The following is a 20,762-nucleotide window of genomic DNA, read 5'->3' as shown; positions in this document are numbered from 1 at the left end:
AAGAGGAATGAAAGAGTGAAGGTGAGCAGAGAGCCGAGATTTCGGCAGTTTAACCATCAGAGGGTTGCTGGCAGATCTTGTGCGACCTGTAGGAATATTTGGGGGACAGAGCACAGACAGAGCTGGGGGTGCAAGGCCGGAGAGGAGTCGGTAGAAGACAGAAAGACCACCTACCTGCCTGCGGTGAGTGAGTGAAAGGCCCTCAGAGATAGCTTCATCGCGGGAGATTCCAATAATTCTGAAAGCTTTGGTTTCAACAGCGTGAAGCCGAGCTAGGTGTGAGGCAGGAGCACCGGCCCATAGGGGAGAACAGTATTCCATTGAGCTGCGGATGAAAGCCTTGTATGTGGTGAGGAGCTCAGGTGTGCCGAGGAAGGACTTCGCACGACGGAGGATGCCCAGTCGGCGACTGGCTTTGGAGGCCAGCTTGGAAATGTGGTTTTCCCAAGAAAGATCATGGCAGATAGTGAAACCCAAAATCTTGAGCGACAGAACTTCTTGGAGAGGATTGTTGAGAAAGTAGATGGGAGGGTTGTCCAGTCGATCTTTTCGGAGAGACATAGTAAGAGTGTGAGATTTGTCAGGATTGAAAGACATGTTCCACTTGTTTGACCAGTCTGTGATTTTGTCCAGGTCTTCAGAGAGTGAGGAGGCAGCAGACTGCCGATCTGAGGGAAGAGGAATGGAGCGGCAGAGAGTGGAGTCATCAGCAAAGAGATAGAGAGGATTTTCGAGAGAGTCAGAGAGATCATTGATGAAGACCAGAAAAAGCACGGGGCCCAGAACACTGCCTTGGGGAACTGCAGCCTGAACAGGAAGAGGAGATGAGAGAAACCCATTCAGGGCCACACGTTGACGACGACTAGAGAGGAAGTCCACCAGCCATGCGTGGAGATTTCCATGGATACCAAAGGAGGAGAGTTTGGTGAGCAGAGCGGGGTGCCAGACCGTGTCGAAGGCACGTGATATGTCGAGGGAGACAGCTCTAATTTCCTGTTTGGCATTGAGGACCTCCATCCATTGTTGAGACAGCAGAAGCAGCATGTCCAGAGTAGAGTGACCTGGTCTGAAACCAAATTGATGATCAGAGATCAAGCCATTGGAGAAGAGGAAAGATTTCATATCCGAAGCAATGATGGATTCCATGACTTTGCTGATAATTGGGAGAAGGCTGATTGGTCTGTAGTTGCTAGGATCTGTTTTTGCACCTTTTTTGTGCAAAGCGGTGATGTTGGCTGATTTCCAAGCAGATGGCAGTTGACCTTGAGCAAAAGAGAGGGTGAAGAGAACAGAGAGAGGGTGAGACAGAGCAGCAGAGCAGGATTTTAGGACCCGTGGGCTGATGCCGTCGGGTCCAGTTGCAGAATCAGAGTCGAGGGTTGACAGAAACTTTTCCACCTTGTCAGGAGGAAAGGACACGGAGTCCAGGAGCAGCAGGGTACGACTGGGTATGGTGGGTACAGAGAGGGATGGGTTTGGGACACAAGATTTAGAGGCAAACACAGAGTTGAGGCATTCAGCTTTTTCACGTGCGGAGTCAGCTGTGTAGCCGTTTGAGGTAAGGGAGGGGATGGAGGGGGAACAAACACCAGAAACGGATTTGACCAGACGCCACCAGGATTTGGAAGAGGGAGACAGATAAGAGAGTTCGGTCTTGAGAACGGAGAGATATTGTTTCCTGGCTCTCCTGAGGGTGGACACACACTTGTTTCGGGCTTTGTGAAAGGAAATGAGATTTCCTTCCGTTGGATTTGCTTTCCAGGAGACGAAGGCAAGTTGTTTCTGGGCAACAGCCTCACCACAAGATTCCGTGTACCATGGACGGGAGGAAGGGTATGACAACTGAAGACGAGATGGGATAAATCTGTGCATGAGAGAGAGCAATTTACTTTGGAAGAATTCCCAGGATGAGTTGATGTCAGAGGTGGTAGAGATGGGAGACCAGTCCAGATGATTGATGGCTGCTTGAAGACCGTGCCAGTTGGCCTGAGTGAAATGCCAGACTCGTCGACGCTGAGCAGGCTCCCTGAGGATGGTCAGAGAGATGTCCACTTTAACAAGGACATGATCAGATGATCCGATCGGAGCAGAAGAAGAGCAGCAGACATTTTCAGGGAAGTTAGTCATAACCAAGTCCAGAAGAGAAGATGTTCCGTTGACTGAGATCCGGGTCGGGAAATTGACAGATTGTGTCAGTCCCAGTGAGTCGCAGAAGTCCTTTGCTGAGGAGCCATGGCTGGTGAGAGAGGTACCCACACCCAGCCAACTGGCATGATGACAGTTGAAATCACCACATATGAGGAAGAGAGAGTTGGGATGAGTAGATAGAAGTTGGTCCATATCATCAGACAGCGAGATGTAGATTGAGTCATCACTGTTTGGTGGACGGTACAACACACATATGAACAAGAGGTGGGAGCGAAGGGGAAGCCGTAGCCAGAGGTATTCCTGGGGGTGAGGTGGAGAGAGTGCAGTGCAGGGCGAGTGAGGAAGAGAGTTTTTGATAAAGATAGCAACCCCGCCTCCAGGACGAGGCTCAGGTCTATCATACCGGAGGAGGGAGTAGCCCGGGAGAGATACTATGGAATCAGAGACATCATAAAGGAGGAAAGTTTCTGTTAAGCAGATCACGTCTGGTTTGACAGAAGCAACCTGTATGGAGAGATCAGTTAAGTTTGAACGAAGGCCCCGGATGTTTGAGGTCCATACCGTTAATGAAGAGGAAGGGGGAGGGAGCATCAGATACAGAACAGGGGGGAGGAGGGGTAGGGTAAGATGTGGAAGAGGTGGAAGAGGTAGGGAGAGCTGTTGAAGGTGTGTCAGAGATTTCAGAATAGCTCGGAGAAAGGGAAGGATGGGGCGGACAAAAGGTTTGATGGTGATTGGGTGAGCCACAATGAGGTGTTATTTGAGGAGGGGGAAGAGCGAGGCAGAAGGTTGGGGGAGATGGAGGTGAGAGTTTGAAGGGGGAAGAAGCGGGGAGGACGCTTTGAGGAGGGGGAGTGAGAGGGGGGAAATTGAGAAGCAATGAGGGTGGGGAGATTTGAAGGGGAGGGGTGAGGGGGGAGTTTGGGAGGGAAGGGGCAAGGGGAGGGATTTGAAAGGGATGGGATATGGGGGAGATTTGGAGGGGAGGGGTGAGGCAGGAGTCTAGGAGGGGAGGGGCGAGGGGGCGTATTGGCGGGGAGGGGTGAGGGGGTAGTTTAGGAGGGAGGGGGCAAGGGGGGAGATTTGAAAGGGATGGGTGATGGGGAAGATTTGGAGGGGAGGGGTGATGGGGAAGATTTGGAGGGGAGGGGTTATGGGGAAGATTTGGAGGGGAGGGGTGAGATTGGATTTTTGAAAGTGTACGATTTATGGGAAACGAACATTTATTGCAAAATGAGTTTCTTGTGACCTTCGAGTTAAAAATACGTTTAAGGACGCTGGATGGAGGATGGAGTGCAGGAGAGTTTAGGGAATGTAGAAAAAAGGCACTATAGGAGATGGATATTTTTTTTGGGATGAATTGATTTGGTGAGCAAGTCGAAAGCAGCCTTTTAAAGAAGAAGAAGAAAAAGGTGTTATAAAATATGACGGAATACATAACTTGAGGGGAAAGTGTAAACATTGAAGGTTAATGAGTGAAAACTATCTGGGGAAATGGGGGAGAAACACGTGGTCGAAGAACGAACGAACGAATAAGAATGAATAAACGAATGAGAACAGAAGGAAAATGTTTTTTTTTTTTTGTTTTTTTTTTGAGTTGATATTTACACAAGGAAGTAGGCTATGGGTGAAAAGACTGGGAATACAGAGAACGAAAGTTATTGGATCACAAACGACGGACCGCTGAGAGAAAAACAAAGCCTCAAGGTTGTACAGTGCACACTGTACAAGGCCTCAAGACACGACACGGCAAACAGACGATCAATTTATGAAAGATAAACACCGAGAAACAACCAAAGTTGCACACAATAACTTCACACACCGAAAGATAAATACAGTTTCGACAAAATACAATTGTGAACAGACTTAACTTCGAAAAACGTGGAGACCGTGTGGAGCTTCGAAAATCCCTGCCGCCGTCTCCAAGATCTCGCGAGATCATCAATCAATCGCGAGATTTTTAAACCGTTATTGATTTTTGTACACCGCTCTTTTCCGATTCCATCTCCAGGCGCTGCATGACGTCATCACCGAGCATCTAAGGGGGCGCGGTGATGACGCACGCCAAAAGCGTGTACTCAGTTTTCACTCCGTTAATTGCAAAATTGAAGATTTTTCAAGTATACACAAAGAATTAAGTTAAGCACCCCCCCCGTTTTTTTACAACCTCGCACATTACAAGTTTGTTGTCGTCAAAACAGTGTAATATACCCATGATATTGCTATATTTTCTGGAGAAGTGATATTATGGTCACATAAAAACATAACAATCATGCCGTTTTCAATATTTTATTCTGAATAATTTAAGGTGAAATTTTGTGGGAATTTTAGGCATATTTTCACCTCAATTTAAGTATGGAGCTATAGGTCCATCACGGACAGTGTGGATGACGTTTATGTTTTCTAACGTACAGTCATAGTTCTGAGAAGACCTCTAGCGATCTTTGCGTCAATAACGTGTGTAGGACCCACGTGATCGGATCACTGACTCAACCCTACGTCTCATAGACCCTGTAAGCCGTCGTATGCGTTGCTGTGGCAGGTTGTTCCATTCCCGATGTAATGCACGTTCCAATTCATCCAGATTGGCTATTGGAGGGACCATCTTCGCAATTTGTCGTCCCAACATGTCCCAAACGTGCTCGAGGGGGTTCAACCTGCCACAGCAACGCATACGACGGCTTACAGGGTCTATGAGACGTAGGGTTGAGTCAGTGATCCGATCACGTGGGTCCTACACACGTTATTGACGCAAAGATCGCTAGAGGTCTTCTCAGAACAATGACTGTACGTTAGAAAACATAAACGTCATCCACACTGTCCGTGATGGACCTATAGCTCCATACTTAAATTGAGGTGAAAATATGCCTAAAATTCCCAAAAATTTTCACCTTAAATTATTCAGAATAAAATATTGAAAACGGCATGATTGTTATGTTTTTATGTGACCATAATATCACTTCTCCAGAAAATATAGCAATATCATGGGTATATTACACTGTTTTGACGACAACAAACTTGTAATGTGCGAGGTTGTAAAAAAACGGGGGGGGGGGTGCTTAACTTAATTCTTTGTGTATATATTGGTTTGTCTTGGATGTTATTCTGTCTGTTTGTCTGTCAATCGCCTACAGGTCACAATTTTAAAGCGATCGATCTTCATGGAACTTCACCAGATGGTAGAGTCAGTCATAACGAAGAAGCCCATTGGTTTTGAGGTCAAAGGTCATCTTGAGTTTAAATTTCTAAAATTATCAATTTTCATCCTATTAACTTGAAAATTAAAGAACAATTACATAGTACATCACTGAATTGGAAAACCAACTATTTTTAAGGTCAAAAGGTCAAAGGTCAAGTCAAGGTCAAACTTTTAAAATCATCATTTTAAATCTGATTGACCCGAGCTTTGATTATAATCATCAATTCTAATCTTAATGAAATGGACAATTTGATGTATCCATGGCAACTTTTTATTTTGGGGAGAGGTTGATTTTGCAAGTATCGTGCTCTGCATGGCATCCTCTTGTTTGTTGTACACCGCTCCATTCCTATGCCATCTCCAGGCACTACATAACATCATTGCTGGGCACCGAAGGGGGCCCGGAAATGACGCACGCTGAAAGGAAGTACTACTCAGTTTTCACTCTGGTTGTTTGTTTGATTGTTTGTTTGTTTGTTTTCTTCCTTTCTTGTTTGTTTGTTTGTCCGGGCGATATGTCAGCCATCCTTTGAGCTAGTAAGCTGAAATTTCGGCACAATAGTGAGTAAGTACCTTTGCAAAAATAGCATTTTTTGGTTTTTTGATTTATCAATGAATTAATTAATTACTTAATTATTATCGTTTAATTAAGTACCTATTTATTTCCTTTCTCATCTGGGCATTATCTCAGGCACCTTTTGAGTTAGGAAGCTAATATTTCAGCACGATAATGACCAAGTGATTTCGCTGTAAAGGGTATTTTTGATTTATTGATTAATCAATTAATCGATTAATTATTTAATTATTCGATTATTGCCGTAATTATTTTAAAAATCAGATTCGGATGAAACGGTGGTGGTTTAGCTATTCTAGAAGCCAATTGATTAATGATTTTATTATTTTACCACTATTATTGATTTATTTTCATTATTAATCACTTATTTATTTTCTTTCTCATCTGGGCAATATCTCATGCACCCTTTGAGCAAGGAAGTTTATATTTGGACACGACAGTGACCAATTGATTTGGCTATAAAGGATATTTTTGATTTATTGACTAATTAATTAATCGAATAATTGTTTATTGATTTTTTTATTGACTAGTTTTTTTAACGATTTGGAGGAGGGAGACAGGTTTGAGAGTTCAGTCTTGAGAGTAGAGAGATATAGTTTCCTGGCTCTCCTGAAGGTAGACACACTTATTCCGAGCTTTGTGAAAGGAACGGAGATTACCTTCAGTTGGATTAGCCTTCCAAGATGTCTTTTATCGCTGACCTTTGCCCATACCTGGTGAGCAAAGGGTTAAACCACTGTTCTAGAGTCGAGACTCCAGACATATTCAGTTCCAATAGTATGTACTTTATAGACGTACTCACATTCTTAATAGTACATCCTTTATCGACATAATCACATTGTAATTGTACATAAATTATAGACGTACTCACATTTTAATTGTGCATTATCATATCTACAGTCACGTGAAAAAGAAAGTACACCCCATGTAAAGTTTTTACTTTTTCAACATATTTCAACATACAGCTATTTGATCTTCATTTCAACAATATTGACAGATAAAGGTGATATAATATAACAAATATCATGAAACATTTACATTTTGTAGTCCATTGTATAATTTAAATAAACATAAATGCAAAATTCGCATGTGGAAAAAGTAAGTACACCCCTACATTTATCACTACTTCAAATACCTAAAAGTAGAATCAGGTGCACCAGCTCAGGTGCAAATGATTATAACATCGTTAGAGAGGATCTTGGAGGAACCTGTCTTATTTAAACCTCAGACATTCAGTTTGGTTTGCTCTTTGTTGTTGAAGTGTGCGGCATCACCATGCCTAGACCAAAAGAGCTCTCTGAGGCCTTCAGAAAGAAGGTTATGGATGCCTACGAGTCTGGGAAGGGATTTAAAAAGATCTCCAAACAATTTGAAATCAATCATTCGACTGTCCGGAAGATCATCTACAAGTGGAGAAGATTCCAAACAACTGCCAACTTGTTCAGGCCAGGCCGCCCCAGCAAGTTCAGCCTGAGAGCAGACCGCAAGATGCTGAAAGAAGTCTCTAAGAACCCCAGAATGTAATCACGGGACCTACAGGTAGCTCTTGCCACTGTTGATGTCAAAGTGCACGAGTCCACCATTAGAAAGAGGCTACACAAATTTGATCTACATGGGAGGTGTGCCAGGAGGAAACCTTTGCTGTCCAGAAAGAACATCAGGGCAAGACTAAAGTTTGCCAATGAACACTGAGGCAAAGACCAGCACTTCTGGAACAATGTGCTCTGGACAGATGAGTCAAAGTTAGAGCTATTTGGCCACAGTACCAGAAGACATGTTTGGCGAAAACCAAAGACAGCATTTGACCACAATAACCTGATACCAACTGTAAAGCATGGTGGTGGAAATATTATGGTTTGGGGCAGCTTTGCTGCATCAGGGCCTGGGCAGCTCACCATCATAGAATCCACAATGAATTCTTCATTGTACCAGAGGGTGCTTGAGGATAATGTGAGGCCATCTGTCGGAAAGTTGAAGCTCAACCATAGGTGGACCTTGCAACATGTCAATGACCCTAAACATACCAGTAAATCCACCAAGGAATGGCTGAAAAGAAAGAAATGGAGGGTTCTAGAATGGCCAAGTCAAAGCCCGGATCTAAATCCCATCGAGATGATGTGGGGGGATTTGAAACGAGCTGTGCATGCAAGAAACCCCTCAAACATCGCACATCAGAAAGAATTCTGCATGGAGGAGTGGGCAAAAAATTCTCCCAGTCGCTGTCAGAGACTGGTAGACAGTTATAAGAAACACCTACTTGAGGTTGTTTCTTCCAAAGGGGGCAATACCACCTATTAGAGCCAAGGGTGAACTTACTTACTTTCCAAAAACGACCTAGACGATGGGCCCATTCACACTCACAGGGGGATGAAGGAAGGAAAGTTCATGCGCTGAATGCGCCGGTTTTGGTTGTTCAGGAACGGCTCACCCAGCGTGGCCCTCTGCGGTCACAGCACGTCCCGTGACAAAGGCAGGCAGGCAGGAGGGATCTTTGCGGCACGTATCTCGAACAAAGGCAGGCTGGAAGATATGCGCGTCTCTCGCCTGGCAGGGCGGTCCCTCACAGCGCGATTTATATAACGGTGCGCTTTCACCCTCGTAACCCAACAGAGGATCTGCCTCAAGCTCAACCGAGCATTTTACTTGTAACTCAATTCAACACAGCGCTTCGAACTGATAACTCAAGCTCATCACTCAGCGCAGGTCCTCCTCAAAAACTCACTTGTTCAGCACACCTCTCCTCAGAACTGAGAACTCAACACAGCGCTTCGAACTGATAACTCAAGCTCATCACTCAGCGCTGGTCCTCCTCAAACTTAGTTCAGCGCACCTCTCCTCAGAACTGACAAGTGCCTCTCCCCATAACTGAGGTGGGGGCTTTTGGGCACAGGGTTATATTGCCACGCCCTGGCCTGCTTCAAATGTTCCAAACCACGCCTTTTGCCGCAGTGCTAAGCCACTCCCCTCGAGCCCTGATTGGCAGCTTGTGCTTACCAGTCACTCCCACTTCTCCTGTTCCACCTTCCTTCAGCTTGCCTCGACTTGTCAGGCCGGCCTCGTGGTAATTTGCGCCAAAACTCAAAGCATCGAGGAGGCATAAAGCATTGGAAGGAGACCTAACTCTCATTATTCTACTCAATGCAAAACTACACATAGGAAAGGTCTACGCTTACACTTACTATGAAATAACTGAGCTTAAACGAGGCTACATGTTATAGTGTGTCTAACTATGAGGGGAAAATTAACCTTTATTTGTAAAAACACAGAACTGCAACAATATATATATATATATATATATATATATATATATATATATATATATATATATATATATATATATATGTATATACATATATATTGGTACAACATGGCCCTTAGGTAGAGGGCTCGGGGTATGGCCTATTGCCCGGAGGTCCTAATTGACGTACTCGGGAGGCCAATACGTTCCCCATGTGCGGGTCGTGCTGATTAAGCAATCAGATGTGACCGAGCGGAGTTATCATCTGAATGCTGACGCAACTTAAACTTTACACCCCCACTCACCGATACCCAGTATGCAAATGCATGCAAATCAGTAATGCAATGCAAATTCAAACGGTGGAATGAATGCAAATCCTTTACTCAGGATAAACCAAAACACAGGATATACAACCAAACAATACAAAAACCATAGAAAAATCCCATTGACATGTGGGGGTAAAGTAAAAGTAATTAAATAAAGACAGACAGGCGCCAAGACAATGTAGACAAGAAAATAAAACGCACCACCAGATATCCCTGTCTAATCCCAAGGATTGAAGGGGGGGAGGAAGCAAAATAACAAAATAATATTTGCTAGTGAATAAGAGTATAAAGAAAAATAATAAGGAAAATAAAACGAGGTGGGGGGTGGGGGAGGGGGGGGGGAGATTCAGGCCTGTTTGAGATGACTTCCAGCGGCATCGTTTCAGTCGCAGGCCCACAAAGATGCACCTCACCTCCCCTCTCTCACTCTCACGACGTGTCTTCAAACTTCACAAACCAATGCAGAGCAATTCTTTCAACACCAGGAAACAGCACGTTGCCAAGACAAGTGAGCCAAGACAATACTCGACGAGGAACACATGCTTCTGCTCCCTCCCTCTTTGCTACACGACGCCACATGCCCTGTGCACCGATCGGCTGTCCTCCACACCAGTCCCTTTCACTCAGACGGTGCCTCCAACCGGCAGCCTTCTGGGGGATCACTGAACTCCTCCACGAACCCTTACAGGCCAAGTTACTCGTCGCAAAAACTGGGTGCTTGTCCTGCCTTCGTTCCCACCTTTTTGCTCTCTCTATCTCCAGCCTGCCTTTCTGGCAACCACTTCCTCTTCCTCTCTTCATTCCCTTCTCAGACCACTCACGAGGTTCTCATCTATGAAATTATGTAGAGGCCTCAAAGAAGGGACGAAGGTAGGTAAGAAAGGTCTTTTAACAGAAGAATGAAGATAAAACTCTAAGAAAATAAATAAAAGGAGCTATTCTGGTTCCACAGCCGACCCGGCATTCCACCTGAGATACACCTTAATGGCCACAGCGGCCCATCATTACCAAGCAACCAGTCCCACAAGCATACCTTCATTATTGAACACTCATTACGCAATAAAGCCCATGAGCATAACAATATATATTTATATATAGCTCTTTCTAACCACTGACTGACTGACTGATATTAATGTTCGGTACCTTCCAGGTGATAAAGAAAGCTGAAATTTGGTGTAAACGGTGCAACGGATATCAAGGCTGGTAAACTGGGAAAAATCACAGAATCATTGGAAAGTGTCTGTAAATGAAAATTTATGTAAAAAAAACCCGTTAACGCATACGTAAATATAAAAAAGAAAAAAAACTTAAATCGATATGTAGCATTTGAAAATTGCAATTTATATAACTGTATCTCTATGTCTTCTATAACTCACACTCTCACTATGTCTCTCCGAAAAGACTGATTGGACAACCCTCCCATCTACTTTCTCAACAATCCTCTCCAAGAAGTTCTGTCACTCAAGCTTTTGGGTCTCACTATCTGCCATGATCTTTCCTGGGAAAACCACATTTCCAAGATGGCCTCCAAAGCCAGTCGCCAACTAGGCATCCTCCGTCGTGCGAAGTCCTTCCTTGGCACACCTGAGCTCCTCACCACATACAAGGTTTTCATCCGCAGCTCAATGGAATACTGCTCTCCCCTCTGGGCTGGTGCTCCTGCCTCACACCTAGCTCGGCTTCATGCTGTTGAAACCAAAGCTTTCAAAATCATTGGAATCCTTGCTCCCCCGGCCCTCTCTGTGCTCTGTCCCCCAAATATTCCTACAGGTCGCACAATATCTGCCAGCAACCCTCTTCTGGTGAAACTGCCAAAATCAAGACTATCTACCCACCTTCATTCTTTCATTCCTCTTTTCTCCCGCCCATGGAACAAACTCCCTCACTCTCTTCAATCCCACTCCTCCCTCCAGATCTTTAAAACAGCTGTTCTCCACCATCTCGTGTCTTCCCCCATCCAAAACCTTGATATTTTATACCCCTGCCAATTCACCCCAGATCCACTTTTCTGAAATACCAACCTCTTTCCTGGAAATCCTGGCAGTGTCCATGTGTTTTATACTTCTCCCACCCCCCACCCCCCTTCCGACGCCTCCCCCCCCCAAGCCCTCTCCCTCCCACAGATCTCCCGATGTCCTTGCTCTCAAATGTTGTGTTTGTGTCCCTCCTCTCTCCCTATCTTGTCTACTGCTCCCCTTACTATATGTTTTATGTGTCTGTTTGATTTTTTGGTGTGATTAATGTTAGCTCTTTCACGAGCCTCGATCTTGTATACAAAAAACAAACAACAAAAAAACAAAAAAAACAAAACTGTAAAATGGGAAATTTAAATGTCAATGAAAATTTACGTAAAAACAGTAAACGCATCTGTAAAAAAAAAACATTCATATCTGGCAGCAGGTCGTTGATGCTTACATATTAATCATAAAGCTACTATGTATTATGTACCGACGTACGAATCACGGTTTGTTATTACTACACAATGTGTAAGCATATCCCACTAGTACTTTATAGAAGTACGCGGTTCAAAAAGTTAACATGTACTACTGGCTACCACCAGGTGGCGTTTGTGGCCTACATTAACATATTTTGTGCGAACTGCCAGACGAACAAACGGACCCAAATACAATAGACTACCCTGGCAAGTGTAGTGAGAAGGACAATATGCAACACTGTGGGTGATGAGTGGAAGGCAGGAGATACAGCAGGGACCATGAGGAGCTCGTGCTGCTCGGGGCTAGTCAGATGACCCTGGAGAAAGTACAGTGGAAGACGGTAAAACATACCAAGCAAACAATTATGGAGATGTCCTTGGATGAAGTGACACAATTTTTGAGATAGTTTGTACATATTGTGTTGTGTATATGTTTAACGTGATACGTGTACATGTATGTAAAACTGTGTATTTTAAAAATGTTTTACTTTAAAAACTGGAGCGGCACTTCTCCACCAGGCTGAATAGTTTATGTTTTCTATCCCTCTGATAGGCTGGATCTGCATCTGGACCTGAACCAAAATCTAATTGGTTTGTTCGTGTCGCCTAAGCAACTCATCCACCAAGTTTTGGCATAACTCGTCCACAACCTTTTGAAATGTCACGCCATGTATCATTTTTGGCCCTATCTCTCAATGGTGAAGCGTCACTTAGAAATTTAAAAAATTCTCCTATCCAGATCCGGATTCGGATCTTCACCGAAATCAAATCGATTCATCCGTGTCACTCAACCAGCATGACAACCAAATCCATCCACAACTTTTTGAGACATCCTATTCACAAACAGGCAGACAGGGGTGAAAACATAACCTCCGTCCACCGTCGGCGGCACAGGTAACAACACAAATGGACTGTTTGACAAATACAAATCTTTCTTGCTTCATTCCGACTGGGCCAACCTTTCGAGAGAGAGACAACTTTTACTTTGCAGAAGATACACACTGATCGAGCCTGATGGCGGAGGCTGTTGGAGGTCTTCCCAGTCCACTTGCAGACTCGACACCAGCACCACAAGATCTGAGCCGTGGACCGAACAAATTCTCTCTCATCAGTTGGATGGATGTGAACGTCTCAAGCACAACACCCTACTCTAATTGGATCGCTTTGCAAAGAGATTCGTTGACAATTGGCACAGCCTCCCTACTACAGCTGGTTTATGACAGTCTGCTGTAAGGAATGCTCTTTGACTCTCCAATACATGAAATTATTTTAGACAAGTTTAAGGTGTTATGTATTTATATTGCGCTCCAAGGTAGCGTACTCACCTTTCAGCTGTATCCTCAAGATTCTTGATTCTTGACCCAACTGTAAACTGTGCCACCCTAGTGCTTCTCAGGCAGTGCGTCGCATCAATGGGCGCACTGTTCGCTAGACGTGGCATTACGCCGGGGGTCATGTCTGCCTGCCAGCAGTTGCTGGTGGACGATAAATATCCCAGAGTGTCTTCAGCAAGGGTAAGCTATTGTGGGCCAGCACCCCGGTAAAAACTCCCAAATTCTCCTTATAGAGGGAGACTTGGACTAATAGGGGATGTGGGGAAGAATGAAGCGTAGAGGAGGACACACGTGGGGTGGACAAGATGGATACAGAAGCAAACTCTCAGGAAGTAAAAGACTGGAAATATGAGGTTTAATTGTGGGTACAAAAGATCATGGTTTTGGATGGAGGATGATCAGAGAGGTTGGAGAACAGGTATCTTGAAAACCTGCAGGTAGGAATGAGATTGAAGAGAATTTTAAAGTTGGTTCCACATACAGGAGAAAGGAGGAATGAATGACTGGATGTGAGCAGTTTTGGTGTTGTTTCGTAAACAGCATGTAGCTGCTGGTTGCATCATTTTTCTGGAAGCGTGGCTATGCCGCTGATGCTGGGCCCCTGTTACCAGTAATAATAACCCCCATTCCTTTCACACCGTGAGGGGCATTGGGCTGTTGAGGCAGTTTCATTGGTGAAGGAGAACAATCCTGGACGGGTCTCCCCTCCGATGCAGAATACTTGAATGGTTTAATACCCCAGTAAGCTGGTCCTCAATTTGCCGACCACGGAAGGATGACGGGCTGGGTCAACCCGCCTGGTGTGTTTCAACAATACAACAAGCGCTCGAACTTAAGACCCTAATACATTAACGCAGCCACCTTAACTGTAAAGCCAACAGTGGACTTTTAAGGTGAGCAATGATCCTGGATTGAGGTCGTTTCACCAGAAGTTGATTGATGGTGGACCACAAATGGAGTTTCACCAGAAGTTGGTTGGTGGTGAACCACAAAGGGAGTTTCACCAGAAGTGTGTTGGTGGTGGACCACGAAGGGAATTTCTTCAGAAGTGTGTTGATGGTGGACCACAAAGGGAGTTTAACCAGAAGTGGGTTGGTGGTGGACCACAAAGGGAATTTCACCAGAGGTTGGTTGATGGTGGACCACAAAGGGAGTTTCACCAGAAGTGAGTTGGTGGTGGACCACAAGGGGAGTTTCATCAGAAGTGTGTTGATGGTGGACCATAAAGGGAGTTTCATCAGAAGTTGGTTGATGGTGGACCACAAAGGGAGTTTCACCAGAAGTGAGTTGGTGGTGGACCACAAGGGGAGTTTCATCAGAAGTGTGTTGATGGTGGACCATAAAGGGAGTTTCATCAGAAGTTGGTTGATGGTGGACCACAAAGGGCGTTTCATCAGAAGTGTGTTGAAGGTGCACCACAAAGGGAGTTTCATCAGAAGTTAGTTGATGGTGGACCACAAAGGGCGTTTCATCAGGGGTTGGTTGATGGGGGACAACAAAGGGAGTTTCATCAGAAGTTGGTTGATGGTGGACCACGAAGGGAGTTTCAGCAGAAGTTGGTTGATGGTAGACCATGAAGGGAGTTTCATTCGTCGTGGGTTGATGGTGGACCACGAAGGGAGTTTCATTAGTCGTGGGTTGATGGTGGACCACGAAGGGAATTTCAGCAGAAGTTGGTTGATGATGGACCACAAATGGAGTTTTAGCAGAAGTTGGTTGATGGTGGACCACGAAGGGAGTTTCAGCAGAAATTGGTTGATGGTGGACCACAAATGGAGTTTCACCAGAAGTTGTTTGATGGTGGACCACGAAATGAGTTTCAATTCATAGTGGGTTGATGGTGGACCACAAAGGAAGCTTCAGCAGAAGTTGGTTGATGGTGGACAACAAATGGAGTTTCACAAGAAGATGGTTGCTGGTAGACCACGAAGAAAGTTTCAGCAGAAGTTGGTTGATGATGGACTACAAAGGCAGTTTTATGTGTGGGTGGTGAAAGGTGAAATGGGAGAGGTGAGTGAGTGAGTGAGTGAGCCGTTTGTAAGTGACAAAAGCGAATGTAACGATGACGTTGGTTTGCGACCAAGAGGCATGTTTTTGATTGACATATCAAAGCAGCGAATTGTTATACTAAATACCTCTTCTTCAATGCCAATATTTTTGCACCTTTGACCTACTTACTCTGGGAAATAGGTCAAAGGATGAATAAATCTGCCAAGAACTTGTTGACCTGAGCTGCTTGTAGTTGACCTGAGCTTGTTGACCAGTCCGCAGGCTGCTGTCTCAAATCCGGATTCCACCGAAAAAGCAACGTCAAACCACCCAATGCATTCCTTGCTTCAAAATTGCTTTTTGGCAGCAGTTTCTGTCTCCCGATGAGGGCGCTAAATGAGGTGGATGGTCGTTCATCTTCGGGGCCATCGGGTCGGGGCCATCTTTACACAACGAATTATGAATATGACGTTGTTAGTGTTAACCAACATTTCCTTTCCCTGCACCAACACGTCGACAAAGTTTTTACATCAGTCAATATGGCATAGTTCAGATAACTTTCTTGGCACAACTTGTTTGCTGGAATTTCCTGAAATGTTCCACACTTGCTCTGAAACGAGAAGGTGAGATCGAGACGCGCAAGTCCTCTGATAAGGAAGAGGGCGGCAGCTTTGGCTTCCATCGATATTCGGAGCAATGGTGTCTCCACGTGACCTCTTGGAATGTGGTGCCATCTGGAAGGTTGCCATATACTGTATGTGTCAATCAACAAACGTCATAACCGTGCGTCGCGCCTGCTGTATGACGTCATGCGAACATGATCACCTGCATTCATCACTGTATTTCCACTAGTCACTTGAATACGCTTGTCGGATGTTCGGTGTAATGTTCTGTACTTTCCGATTGACTTGTAAATGTGACATTTGCACTTGTAAATCTGAAACTTGGACTTGTAAATCTGAAACTTGGACTTGTAAATGTGACATTTGGACTTGTAAATGTGACATTTGGACTTGTAAATCTGAAATTTGGACTTGTAAATCTGACATTTGGACTTGTAAATCTGACATTTGGACTTGTAAATCTGACATTTGGACTTGTAAATCTGACATTTGGACTTGTAAATCTGACATTTGGACTTGTAAATCTGACATTTGGACTTGTAAATCTGACATTTGGACTTGTAAATCTGACATTTGGACTTGTAAATCTGACATTTGGACTTGCAAATCTGGCATTTGGACTTGCAAATCTGGCATTTGGACTTGCAAATCTGGCATTTGGACTTGCAAATCTGGCATTTGGACTTGTAAATCTGACATTTGGACTTGTAAATCTGACATTTGGACTTGTAAATCTGACATTTGGACTTGTAAATCTAACATTTGGACTTGTAAATCTGAAATTTGGACTTGTAAATCTGAAATTTGGACTTGTAAATCAGAAATTTGGACTTGTAAATCAGAAATTTGGACTTGTAAATCAGAAATTTGGACTTGTAAATCAGAAATTTGGACTTGTAAATCTGAAATTTGGACTTGTAAATCTGAAATTTGGACTTGTAAATCTGAAATTTGGACTTGTAAATCTGAAATTTGGACTTGTAAATCAGAAATTTGGACTTGTAAATCTGAAATTTGGACTTGTAAATCTGAAATTTGGACTTATAAATCTGAAATTTGGACTTGTAAATCTCAAATTTAGGCTTATAAATCTGATATTTGGAATTATAAATCTGAAATTTGGACTTTTAAATCTGATATTTGGATTTATAAATCTGATATTTGGACTTATAAATCTGAAATTTGGACTTGTAAATCTGAAATTTGGACTTGTAAATCTGAAATTTGGACTTGTAAATCTGATATTTGGATTTATAAATCTGATATTTGGACTTATAAATCTAAAATTTGGACTTGTAAATCTGAAATTTGGACTTGTAAATCTGAAATTTGGACTTGTAAATCTGGAATTTGGACTTGTAAATCTGGAATTTGGACTTGTAAATCTGGAATTTGGACTTGTAAATCTGAAATTTGGACTTGTAAATCTGATATTTAGACTTATAAATCTGAAATTTGGACTTATAAATCTGAAATTTGGACTTGTAAATCTGAAATTTGGACTTATAAATCTGATATTTGGACTTATAAATCTGATATTTGGACTTATAAATCTGAAATTTGGACTTGTAAATCTGAAATTTGGACTTACAAAACTGAAGTTTGGCGTGCCGACGGACATCGAAGCCGATACACCGGAAAAACAATCACAGAACCATCGGAAAGCACCCGTAAGTGAAATTTTACGTTAAAAAACCGTAAATGCGTCCATAGAAAAACAACATCCATTGATATCTAGCATTTGAAAATTGTAATTTCTATAAATGTAAACTCTGAAATGAAAACCTCAATGATAGCCGTTCGATCGATCTACCGGGAGCGACCCGTGCAGAGATCCCTCAAATCTTCGATGTTGTGCTCTTGCCTTCCTGGACCCAGGACCGCATAGTCTTCCATAATGTGTTTTATTGATTGTGTGGGTGGTCTGGCAGAAGTTTCAGGTGTCGTCAGTCCATGTTTGTGTAGCAATGGCCTTGATATGAGGGCTGGTGGCTGTACCCCTTGGAAAAGACGAAGATATATATTGCAAAACAAGTAAAAAGGCACACAAAGTTGAATAACATTACAAGGAGGGAGAAAGCAAAATTGAGAGCACGTGGGGAAGAGAATAGGGGAGGGACAGAGAGAGGAGGGGAGAGAGAGAGAGAGAGGAGAGAGAGAGAGAGAGAGAGAGAGGAGAGAGAGAGAGTACGCAGAGCAGAGAATGAGACAGAAGGGAGCCTTCTAGAACCCTAGAACCTTCTGGAGCCTTCTCGATCCTTCTGGAGCCTTCATACAGGCGGATTGCTCAGCGCTCTTTCAAGGTACACTTTCTCTTTCTACCTCTGTACGTGCGTTACGAGATTGTCTTTGTGATTTGTAAATTGAAGTCATCTCAGATGTTTCTTTCACATCTTCCCTTCGCTTCTGTCACCTACAACCGACTCACTCACTCACCTCTCCTATTTCACCTTTCACCACCCACACATGTGCTTGTGTTTCTGAAGTTATTTTAAGCGAGCCCAGTATGATCCAATTTAGGATTTGTCGTTGATGGGAGATAACGGGCTGTGAAAGCAGTCCCCATGCAAGGAATGCAATAGGTGGTTTGCCTTTGCAATTTGCAATAGGTAGAATGCAATAGGTGGAAATCGGCATTGCAATTTGGCCAGCATTCCGGCACGCAACGCGTACTCTTTTGAAGGTCACTGTGGGATTAAGTGGCTTTGTAACGAGCAACCATTTTCTGAAGTGTCACCGAAATGTTCATGTACAAATTGAATCTTGCAAAATAAATGTTTTGCAGTGAATATTTTGTAACTATCAGAACCGACTCATCAAAGCTTGCTGAAGGACCAGTTAGTCCACCTGTTTGTCAAAAATAGCGATATTGGTCACCCGAACCTCTACTCCCACACTCCCCATCCCCTCCTCACCCACTTCCTGTCCCACTCCTCACCCACCTCCTGTCCCACTCCTCACCCACCTCCTCTCCCACCCCTCACCCACCTCCTCTCCCACCCCTCACCCACCTCCTGTCCCACCGCCCTCACCCACCTCCTGTCCCACCGCCCTCACCCACCTCCTGTCCCACCGCCCTCACCCACCTCCTGTCCCACCCCCCTGACCCACTCCTCACCCACCTTTCACCCACTTGTCCCACCCCCGCTCCCACCCACCCCTCTCCCACCTCCTCTCCCTCCTCCTGTCCCACCTCCTCTCCCACCCTCCCTCTCCCACCCTCCCTCACCCACCGCCTCTCCCACCCACTCCTCACCCACCTCCTCTCCTGCCACCTCCCTCACCCACTCCTCTCCCGCATCCTCTCCTGCCTTCTGTCCCACCCATCCTCACCGACTTCTCATCCACTCCTCACCCACTGCCTCTCCCTCCTCCTGTCCCACCTCCTCTCCCACCCACCCTCACCCACCTCCTCTCCCACCCACTCCTCACCCACCTCCTCTCCCACCCACCCTCACCCACCTCCTCTCCCACCCACCCTCACCCACCTCCTCTCCCACCCACTCCTCACCCACCTCCTCTCCTGCCCCCTTCCTCACCCACTCCTCTCCCGCCTCCTCTCCTGCCTTCTGTCCCACCCATCCTCACCCACTCCTCATCCACTCCTCACCCACTGCCTCTCCTGCCTCCTGTCCCACCTCCTCTCCCACCCACTCCCACCCACCTCCTCTCCCACCCACCCCTCACCCACCTTTCACCCACCTGTCCCACCCCCGCCACCTTTCACCCACCTGTCCCACCACCAGGTGGCGATACACGGTACACATTTACATAAATTAGTTTTGCCCCTGTCCTCCTCACACCCCACATGAGTCCGCGGCCACATAGCCTATGTCACCCCCCACACAAAATTGCATTTGTAGCTCGAGTTTGGAGTTTGTAACTTAAAAGATGTGGCCGCGCATAGAACACAAACATACAGAGAGAGAGAGAGAGAGAGTGTGTTTAGGCTGACGTCATCATCACGTTTGTGGTCCAGCCTATGAGAGCTCGACGTGAGACTCAGTCCCATGTACCGCTGGCACACATCTTGGGTTTGTTGGTCCGCTGTTCCTACATCATCCTGGGGGTCCACCTGTCTCTGACCCCGATGATCTTTGCTTTGATTAGCAACGGCCTTAAATCCGAGTAAAATTCCCATTTGAAATGATTTTTTTTTCTCTGCTTGGTCACCTGTAGAGGTAGAGGTCACCTGCGCCTACCTTTACTCGGAACCCCACCGGTCTTTAACCACCATCGTGGCTCCATAAACAGGATGCTCCCAACATGAGATTGCTCTCACAGGTTCTGTTTTCCATTATGCTCTTCCGCCCTGTTTCCATTTTTTTCTCTCAGACTTGGAAAAATCCATGAACTTTCTCTTCACTTGGTGCACCTTGCCCACAGGTATGATCACAGAGAAAGGAGGAATGAAGGACAAAGTAGGATATTTCTGGGCAACAGAGGATGGATTATGAGGGTTGCAGAGCAATGGGAGACAATTATATCTTTTTTTCTCTGGTTTTCTGTTGATTATTCTCCCTGAAATCGCAAACAGATGGAGAGGGCCTTGCATTTACCCTCAGGCTCTAGGACTTCAGAAAAGCAGTTTAACCCACCAACTCCACACCTAAGACCCCACAATAGGCCTTTTTGTACAAAACCTGAACAGAATAACCACAGCAACCAGCATTACTGACAAATTGTTGTAGAAAGCTCACACACATGACACACAAGGCAGGGCACCGCAGGAGGTTGGGATGAGAAGCCACCTGGAGAAACCAAGGATAAGATTGACTCCAGATGGACTTGGAAAGCAAGAAGTTCTTCCAGCGAGAACAGTACCTGAGATGCGTTAAAACCCTAAAACTAGATCTACTCCGCAAATTGGAGCAAATAAGCAAGAGCAGACCTGGTC

General features: G+C 44.8%; 2 protein-coding genes across 3 annotated transcripts in view; one reads left to right on the top strand and one right to left on the bottom strand.

Annotated features, from left to right (window-relative positions):
* The window catches only part of LOC144888650 (uncharacterized), a 648,249-nt gene that overhangs the window by 171,789 nt on the left and 455,698 nt on the right, over positions 1-20,762 (bottom strand). The gene's annotated exons all lie outside the window — the stretch shown is intronic.
* Positions 17,983-20,762, top strand: part of LOC137438808 (discoidin domain-containing receptor 2) — a 129,404-nt gene continuing 126,624 nt past the window's right edge. The window contains exon 1 of one of the 2 annotated variants that reach the window (XM_078767287.1): positions 17,983-18,168. The gene's annotated coding sequence lies outside the window, so the exon portion shown is untranslated. The remainder of the gene's footprint in view (positions 18,169-20,762) is intronic. The other variant, XM_078767288.1, reaches the window with a different exon arrangement.

This window comes from Myxine glutinosa, chromosome 13 (assembly GCF_964187855.1).
Source record: "Myxine glutinosa chromosome 13, kmMyxGlut1.1, whole genome shotgun sequence".
Classification (NCBI taxonomy): domain Eukaryota; kingdom Metazoa; phylum Chordata; class Myxini; order Myxiniformes; family Myxinidae; genus Myxine; species Myxine glutinosa.
Note: the sequence above shows the minus strand (reverse complement) of the source record. Positions and strands in the feature narration are given on the sequence as shown.